The sequence below is a fragment of the Anas acuta genome, chromosome 5 (genome assembly GCF_963932015.1).
Source record: "Anas acuta chromosome 5, bAnaAcu1.1, whole genome shotgun sequence".
In the NCBI taxonomy this organism is placed as follows: Eukaryota; Metazoa; Chordata; class Aves; order Anseriformes; family Anatidae; genus Anas; species Anas acuta.
The window spans coordinates 49,043,209-49,053,127 of NC_088983.1; the positions used below are offsets into that span (position 1 = coordinate 49,043,209).

At 35.7% G+C, this 9,919-nt stretch overlaps 1 long non-coding RNA gene across 1 annotated transcript in view; it reads left to right on the forward strand.

Annotated features, from left to right (window-relative positions):
* Nucleotides 1-9,614, forward strand: part of LOC137856599 (uncharacterized) — a 34,710-nt gene extending 25,096 nt beyond the window's left edge. Inside the window, exons 2-3 of the long non-coding RNA XR_011096617.1 lie at nucleotides 8,379-8,541; nucleotides 9,198-9,614. This is a non-coding gene — a long non-coding RNA (uncharacterized lncRNA). The remainder of the gene's footprint in view (nucleotides 1-8,378; nucleotides 8,542-9,197) is intronic.
* The last annotated feature ends 305 nt before the right edge of the window (nucleotides 9,615-9,919 follow it).

Genomic DNA, 9,919 nt, shown 5'->3' on the forward strand with positions numbered 1-9,919 from the left:
CTGCTGGGGCACACTGGCAACTCAGATTCAACTTTCCATCAAACAGAACCCCTATATCACTTTCTACATCACACAGGAGAATTTGAAGGATCTGGAGGAGACCTCCACTAGAAATAGTCCATAGAAATAGTCCATAGTATTCCTAAGACTTTTAAGATAGAGATCAGAATAATACAAAAAGTCACTTCTGTGACTAGGTGCCTGTTTGAACAAGGAACTGCTTTAGGTGAGCTTGGAAAATCTTTTCAAATTTGAAGTCTAAATGCATATTCAGTCTCTGAATAGCCAGTTCCTGGCTCCAGTTTACTTAATCTACTGTGCAGGAACTACTTACCTCTTCCATACAAACACACCTCTCAATAACCATTGTCCAAGACACATTTTTTTGTGAACACAGCAGTGAACTTAACCACAAATCAGTGGAGTAATTAGTGTTTCCTGTAGTAATAGAGCAGGGAAAAAATAATTTCTTTTCATATCTAGCACTTCTATGGAGGAGCCCAAAGGTTAAAAAATAAAAAAAAAATTATTTAGCAGGTAAAATTAAACAGAATGGCCTGTCATCATTTTAGGTGGTATAAATTACCAAAACACTCATTCCACAGAGAACTGCTGGCCTTCTGTATCTAATGAACTGCACTGATGAAAGTTTGAGAAAGGGTAAATGACAACAAAATGTTAAGCTGCTGAGCCTATTTAAATTATAAGGAAAAAAAAAAACTGTCCTCAGACTTTAAATGGATATTTAATTTTATAGTGCTTTAATGTAGTTGACCTTCTCTATGTACCCTCTTGAGCTGTAAATATTGTTTTCCTCCTACACAAAGTCACCATGCAACGTCCAAGCATAAATTGCACAGATGATCAAATGGCCAACTTTTCCATGCCAACATAGATGTTCTGAGTGTCTGGAGTCTCCAGAAACTATACGCTAAACACGTCCCTCCACAGACCATACTATCTATCACCTCTTTGATGTACTTATCTTGCCTAGTGTAAGCATGTACATTATCATTTGGAAATGGTTCCCTGGTCTTAGTGTCTGAGATAGTGGCCTATCTGGGATGGCCAAGTCTGCCTGGAATTTTGATGTGCAAATACTGTTTACTGAGATGTATTATAAAGAAAATATTACAATATGTACTGTAGTGCTCCAAGAAAATATCTTCTCATCATTACTGCCTTGCAGTCCACTTAGGAAAAATGATTGTAGAAGATTCCAGACTATCAGTGCATTATATTGTCATAAAGGAGACATGCATAGCCACAGTTGAGATTTGCTCTGGGGAGTGCTGAATAGGGGAGAGTATGTGAATGACATAAAATAAGAAAGTGGTCTAATCTCTTCAATGAAGAAAAGTATCATCAAGGTATGCAAAAGGAGATAATCTAGGATGGTTGTGAATAGGCTTGAAGTAAGCAGGATAGATTCAGGGGGCAATACAAAATACTGTATTCAGACTCACATGCTTTGATATTTCACTGAATGTACCCTAATACAGGGAGAGATTGTTCCAAATCAGTGCTGGTTTCTTTAGATCAGTGTTCAAACCCCATGTTAGTAAGAGAGGAAGCTGCTTCACTGTCACAAAGCCTTGTACTTCTGTAAAACTATCAAGAGAATACATTTTGCAAAACATTTTGCATTTTCATGTTTTGATCATTTCATGAATTACAGTAAAAAAAAAAAAAAGTCACAGAATTCACTTTTTTTTTAAGTGAAAAATCTGAAATTCTTCAGGTTTAACTACAATAAATTTCATACAAAAAGAATATGTACATTTACATGAATGAAAACAGAAAAGCTATATTGAAGATTTTATCTTTTTTATGTTGATACTGAAAATATTCTGGAAAGCACTGGAGACTGTTTTTTCATGGGAAACTTTCTCATAGGAAGCACGCATATCAGCTAAAACACTATAGTTCTTGTCTGGAAGGAACATGTCCATGTCTACATGTAAATCATAGAAAATAATTTTTTGCACATTGTTTTGATTTGGTAGATATAATATTCCTAAGGAACCAGTGAAATATGAACTTGGGAGGAAAAAGAAATAGTAGTTCAGGCAGTAACAAAAAATAGTGTTTCCATTTTTTGGCCCTGTTTGCCATCCTAGTAAGCAGCCTAGCAGTAGGACCAGATGGTAATTCTATAGAGGTGTGGCAGCAGTTAGGAGTGGAAAATGTGGAAAATGAAATGTCTGCAGATGCACGTATCTGAGTCTCTCAGACTTTTCTAAGTGAAGATTTGAAACAAGAAAAAAAAAATCAGTTTGTTCATTTTATATTACTCTTCATTAAAAAAATTCACTTCCTCTTCTGGAAAACCTCATCGATTCAGTTACTTTTAATAGTTAAACAAGTTAGTTTCATCGAGAGCAAGCATTTGAACCATGAGTGAGAGGAACACAAAAATAAATTAAGCATTCTTATGAACATATGAGTTGCTACAATGGGAATTTCAGTGGTTTTATATTTATAAATAGTGGCTAAATTCTTTGCATGAATCTGCATAGCAGGAAGATTTGATCATACTTACAGCTGCTGCAATCAGACAAGACAATGATTGTTAGTTTTGTTTTAAAAGTGGTTGCTTCAGTTCTCTGTAGTCAAATTAAAAAAGTTTTGAAGTGACCCTTAGTCACTCTCTTAGGTACAGGAGATTTGATGGAATTTTTTTATCGTATTTTTCAGATAGATTTTACCTCATCTCCATTCTGGCCTATCTACATCACATGAACCTATTACTAAATGTAGGTTTAAACTTGCTTTGGTTAAAAGCAGTCTTATCACTAGTTGTCTGTGTACCTTTAGACTGCTTCATGGGCCTATGCCTGTTCTCCCAGTCATTCGACCTAGGGCAATCAGGCACAACCCACACTTGGGCTCATCTCTGACGTGGTATCCTACAACTTCTTGCACTTTCAATCCTTTGTAGAAAGATATGCATGCTATGCTCAATATTTACTCCATCCTTGCTGTGTTACAGTGCTGGATATCACCTTGTCCTTAAAATAGGGCTAAATTTCAATTTCGGATTGAGATGCAATAGGAAGAGCTGTGCTGTGTCAGTGTAAGCTGCCAGAGAGATTGTAAAGTCACGACCCTACCCCAGTATAATGCCTCAAGAGCCCAGCTCACAGAACTGCTGAGGTTGAAAGGGACCTCTTGAAATCATCTAGTCCACCTCTTCTGTTCAGGCAAGATGAGCTAGAACAGGTTCCCTAGGACAGCCTCCAGTGGGGTTTTGAAAAATCTTTGGCTCCCTCTGACCTACTTTTAATACTGACACATTTTAATATTTGTGAAAATTCTTCAAGTACCTTTTAATATTTCTTTACAAGAAACCAAGGGGCCACTTTGCTACCCACCTTATCTGTGCTTTCATAATGCAATGGTGCGTGTTCTCACGTAGAGAGATATGGCATGAAGAGATAGCCACAAGGTATGATGTATTAATAGTTGAGAATGGAGCGGTGATGTGGGGCAAGGCATATCTTGATCTTCACTCATACTGCCTATTGAAAAGAAGTCTCTGTTGGGCCTGTTGAAAAGAATTCTCTGTTGGGCATGAATCTGATACATGCAACACATGTGCAATGGGGAAGATAAAGGCAACAGAACTCTTGAAAGAAACCGGCAGCGTAGATATCTCCAGCATAAAGCAGAAGAGGCAGTAAAACCTAAAAGCTAGTGCTAGCTCTTGCTACTCACCAGTCAGAGATCAGCCTGAAGTAACTCAAGAGATTCAGCAATGGATCTGAGCCAGAAGTGAGAGTGTTTTCCAGTTTCCAGACTGCATAGTTGCTAAATGAGAGACAACTTGTAGTCTTGATTCATACCCAGTTTATAATAACGTTTATTTGAAAATGTTTTATATGCAGACGTTGATAACTGGCATGCCTGGGTTGTTGCTTTTTGGTAGTTGCAATAGTTTTTAAAATAACTTCTTGGAATATTGTTAGATACTATAGAATAACGTTTGGAATATTATTAATTGCAATCTAAATTGCATATCTAAATTTGGTACCTTTCCCACTAGTCTGACAGATTCAGTAAACAATTATTACATGTTAACAATTCAGAAGTTAACTGTTATTTCTGGGTAGGGTGTTGTACAAATTTTTATTTATTTATTTATTTTAATTACTATTTTTTCTTTAACATGTCTGGGGTAAAGAAGCTCTGATCTATTGACAAAAGTTATAGTGTGTTCCTCTCTGGGATAGTTATACTTTAGATTATACAGCTTAATATAGTTTTGGACAAACAGTTCATAGCAGTAAAAGTTCAAAAGCCGTTAAAATCTGGCTAATATTCACCAATTTAAACTTGACACCAAAGCAACTTTTGGCTACAGAAGGTAACATAGATTGTACTGCACAAATAAAAGTTCAGCATAAAGCTTTATTTTTCCTTTGTCAGCTCCTTAGTCATCTAATCTCATTTAATAAGAACTGACAGTCAGTGACACTTTTCACTTGCTATTTCTGACTAGGAACCACTTCTGCAGTATTTCTCTCTTCAGGAGATACATTTTCCCTGAACGAAAGAGGAAATACAGGTAGAAAATGTAGTGCTTTCAAGGTTGTACATGGGAAGCAAGAGATGTGGTAAAGGACAGATTGCAGTGATATAATTCTGACTACACATCTACTACATATCTACACATTTCTACATGGAAATGTAGAAATGTCAGCATTTTTCTGTCTGCTGTAATTATTTATTAGCTCCTGTTAAGCATTTGAATCAAATTGAAATATGAATTCTAAGGCTTCTTTGGTGTGGTGGCCTGAGAAGGTTGATTGGAACTAAGCCCTAGATTTACAAGAATCAAGGATTATTGACCTTTTCAATGGTTAGCTCTAAAAAGCCTTTGGTTACTACAGTGAGGCAGACTCTTCAGAGGAAAATTCATGGATGTTTTTGTTTGGCTGGTTTGGTTTTCCTCTGTATCTTGGATTTCTTTACAATGGAAATAAATCATTCTGATGTAATCTAATTTATTGTGGCTTGGTTCTTTCTGTCCAGCCTTACACAGCCTTACTACAGCCTTACTACAGAAGTCTTCAGCTGAACAAATGGGAAGTCCAAAATCTGAGAGCTCTTTGTACAAGATAAGAGAGTCTTTGTGAGATCATATTAAACATAAACACACTTTAAAACAAACCATATTATCTCCTCAAATAACGTATTAAGTTTGACATTTCTTGGAAGAAATTTTCAGTGGATGCAACTAGTAAAAAGAACAAATAAGAAAAAGGGAAGGAAAGGGAGGGGAACCGAAACATAAAAATCACTCAAAGCGGAAACGTTTTATTTAAACAATCTCTGTTGCAGTTGAATAGATGAATTATGTGAATAAAGTAGGCTTTCTTGAATAGCTCGCAGGAAAACATTGATCTACATTGCTTTCCCATAAACAGTAGATAAGGACAGTTTCATTAAGAACTTGCTGAACATCTAGAAGCATAAAAAAGCCAAAAATGTTTCGAAACAGTTTTCCATCTATACTATCATGACGTTTTAATAAAATGCTGGTGTTGATTTTCAGACTAATTTCCCAACCCCTTTGATGAAATTCTAATACAGTCTTTGCTAAACTCTTGCTTTGCCCTCTGTTGGCTTTTAGAGTGAAGACTCTGCCATATCTTTCATGGATATGTGCTAAGTTTTTGGGGGAGATCAGAGTCTGTCTAGCTGATCTTATATTAGCAGCTGTTAATGAGTTTTGGTAATATTAGAAACAGCTTAAAAACATATAGCGTTGAGAATCTGTAGGAATCACTTCAGTGAATTTTGGGAGTACAAGGGAGAAAATGAGTAGAAGAGCTTGCACACTTAAATCCTTCATACGTATATTTATATAGCTGAAATTATACATGTTCTGTCAGTGTTACACCAGAAAATTAAACAAAATCCGACTGATCAGAAAAACTGACTGTAAACAGGCCATCATTAGCAAATGGAAATGTATCTAGAGGAGTCTCTGTTTTCTTGGCCCACTTGCTATTTAAAATCTTCATCTTAATCTCAGTAGGAGAGAAAGAGAAAATTTATGTAAAACACGGTGCAGTGATAAAAATGGCCAGACATTTCGGTTAGACACAGCAGTCTAGTTCACATAGTTGGCCTGCACCTTGTATTTTAGTACAGCTGCATGTAATATTTTACAACTGAGAGCAGAGAAAAATTTACTAGGCGGGAAACTAAATCCCACGAAGAACAAACAGCAATGTGCTTTTTTTTTTTTAAGATTGGTAACTAACTGGCAAGGAGATTTTGGTATGCATGTACTATTATCTGTTTCTTAGACCAAACTTATGGCTGAAATGTTTTCCTCTATGTCTCTCTTTTTTTTTTTTCCTTCTATCAATTTGCTTCTTTTAATTAATAATATGAATTGCTAAAATAAACATTTACGCAGTAACATTCATGTTCTGTTTCTCCCTTCCAAATGTAAATATATTTTTTCATCATGTTTCAACAGTTGCATTGCTCCAAACTGATTCAACTGTTTCATTTTGCTCAATGTCTTGTTCAATTAAGCATTATCTTTGCTTCCAAGGCAAAATCAGCACTTCATTAGAAATGAGGTTACAACTTCTCATTATTAGGACTGAGTCATTAAAATTGTTTTGTTTTTTTCCCGATGGCCTGCATAGAAGCAACACTGAATCTCAGTTGCTTTTAAAGACTGTCTGCTAATAATTATTGTAGACACTTGATGCGCTGTTTGACAGCACAGATGGGATTAAGCTGACCTTTTTACCACATAATATTTTCTATGTTAATTACAAAAGAAAAGGCAAACTGAAAATGCTGACCAGTCTGACTGTCTAGGTCAGTGGGAGGGTCCATTTATCCTAACTACAAAATAGGAAAAAACGTTATTATTTTCAAAGACAAACTCAGGGCTTAATTCAAGAGTCCTGGCAAAGTGTTTGGAATCTCCATTTGAACGTTATTTTGTCTGTTAGAAGGCATTGTTGAGTTTACACTCACCAGCTGCTGCACTTTATAATATAACTATAGTAGTGAAATATGATCTAGATGAGCATGTCAGACACTGAGTTAGACTTTCTGAACCTCTTTGCAAGGAGTTTACATCTCTTCTTCTCTGCAAAGTCACCAGCTGTTTTCTTCCAAAACTTGTGCAATAAATACTCAGCGTGATGGAAAAGCCTAAGATTATGCTATTATATAAAGAACGGCTAAAAAGCTATGTAGATGTTCCAAAGTTAGATGGAGCATATGGACTGACGGGGTTCAGCCATGACTGTACAGACCGAAGCAAGTGGCTAAAATCTTACTTGAACCTTTACACAGTTTCAGACATGCTGAGCACTGCTGCCACAGCCAAGCTATTTCAGTAGCTGTAGCACTATTGAACCCTGGGCCTTGTGCGCACACATCCCAACAAGGAAGTGCTTATAGTATGTGGGCTCATATAGATGAACCTCTCAGAAAGCATCTTTATTTGTTTGTTTGCTCTGTGTTCTTCAGGTCAACTGATCTTCAATAAACTGCTCTTCATTTCAATGCCCTTGATTTCTCTCTTTCTTCACTCAAGCTGATTAAACACAGGCCTCAATAGGGCTTTATTTCTTCAGGTAACTTACTGAGAGTAACTAATAGTTCTGATGTGGGCTGTTTTTTTTTTTTTTTCAGCCTATGCTCCCAGAACCAAGGGAATGATATTGGGTTCATTAGTTAAACCGACTGATCTTGCAGTAAGGCTCAGTAATGTAAAATAGTCTCCCTGAATTGCTTCCTTTCAAAAGCATTTCTTCCTCAGGCTCATCTGAGAAGCCGTGATGACTTTTTTTCATCCTGGCTGGTGATTCGATCAGTGTGGATTCTGGTTAAGTTCATAATGAGTGTCACACTCATTTATTCAGTGTGTGCAAATATGTCCCATTATTAATGGAGCTTGTGACTGAAAATACAGGATATCTGTATTTTGTATGCAAAATAAAGGATCTGCAACTTTATGATAGATACCAGCTTTCAGGTATTACACAACAGAAGGTGGTCAGAGGGGAAAAACAATTTTTCCTTTTGCAGTTGCTTTTGCTTATTTGATTTTTGCATTTTACTTAGGATAAAGAAGGAAAATAGCACAGATTCATTTTTGCATTTACTGAATTTTAGCCAATTTCATTCTCAGTCAATTCCATGATAGTTGATAAACATTAGAAGAGGATGTTTAATTGCTTTTGCAAAGTTTTCTTCTTGTTGTGTAAAAAGACCATTAGAGCAACTGCTGTAAGCAGTCTTGGTTTTATGAAAAAGTATTCCCTTGCCCCAGTATTTAATTCAGTGTCAATTAAAACTGAACAGTTTTTGTAAGCTAACATAATATATTTTCCCAGGTCAGCAGATATAATTAATGATGGACTGAAAATCAGCATCTATTTATCAAGACCCAGGAACATTACATTACGCATCCAGTTTGCACCAAGTGATGTTGAAATAATGCCTAAGGTAGCATAAAGTACTCTGAAGAAGAAATACAGAAGCCCTGAAATCAAGCATGTAAGTAGACATTTTCAATAGTATTGTTTTTAAGCTGAAGGAGATAGAACCTAACCCTGCTTAGAGATCTAATGGTAAAATGACCAAAGAAAACTTTATGCAGTATCTCGTTTTATTACTGTTAATATGTTCCTTAAAAACACTTCAGTACATCTTATTGAAAGCAAAAAAGGATGTAATTACTGCAATTGACTACACTTGTAACTTTAATAATTTTCTGAGAAAATGAATGTGTAAGTATCATTGACAAGTATTATGTGGTCAAATACAAGAATGCTAAATGGACATAACAGAAAAGCAGAGATATGGTCATATAGACTAGAAGAGATAATTTGAGGCAGTAATTATGTTGTTCCTGCCTTTTTGGGTGACTTAAGTGTCTTGTGGTTAAAACCATATGAAGCTTTGATTCTGGGATTCAAGAGACCAGATGGTTTTGTTTATTAAAAATGAGTTGTTCTGTATGGTAATCACTTTCTTTCTGAGATCACCAAATGTGATGGAATTGGAGCAAGCATCAAATTTCCCTGTAAAACTTGCTTAAATTGGACATAAATTCAAAATTTTATCAACCTGTTTGTTCTTCTTGAAGTGAATATTTGAAAGGCTATCAAGGGCATCAATGGACAAACTACTAAATTTTTGAATCATTACAGACTCTTTTGTTGTTTAGAAGCAATAACAACAAACTCCAAGGATTTCTTACCGTGGAAATACCAGGTTAGTTCCTGAGATTTTTTTTTTTCTAAATAATGTCGACGTTCTTGGTCGCTGAAATAATTTAGGTCTTTGCTGAATGTAGACTGGCAGGAAACATGCATGAAGATTGTCAAAATTGTCCTGCATTAGCATTTATTTAGATAGTGTTTTCTGTTTATAAAATTCTGATATTCACTGTCCCTGTACAAATGTTTTTTGTAACTACCATGGAGGTAATCATGCACAAGCCATGCAAAATTCCTATCTCAAATTCTCTCAGTAAAATAGTGTATTTATATAAGTCCATTTTTGAAATGTACCCATCTGGAGATGTCCAAAGCAATGTGTAATAAACATAAAAATTAATCTGTTGATGTTGGCAAAGAAGAATATTTTCAATATGCTGTATATCCAGTGCTATTCTGGACTGTATTACAATTATCATTTCCCTTGGAAGATGACTGTGTACCTGTACAGGTATACAGAATATATAGGCCTCATTGTTAAAAACTTTTTCCCACTGTAAAATTCTGATCACCTTCCTTTGAGCACTCTCTTTCAAGCCAATGGTATCACTTATATCAATACAGAGGACAAAAAACATATTGGTTCACCTCTTTTTAAAAGTGCTGTCACAGGGAGAGCTGTGAAGGATTTTGAAACTCTGACCTGCCTATTT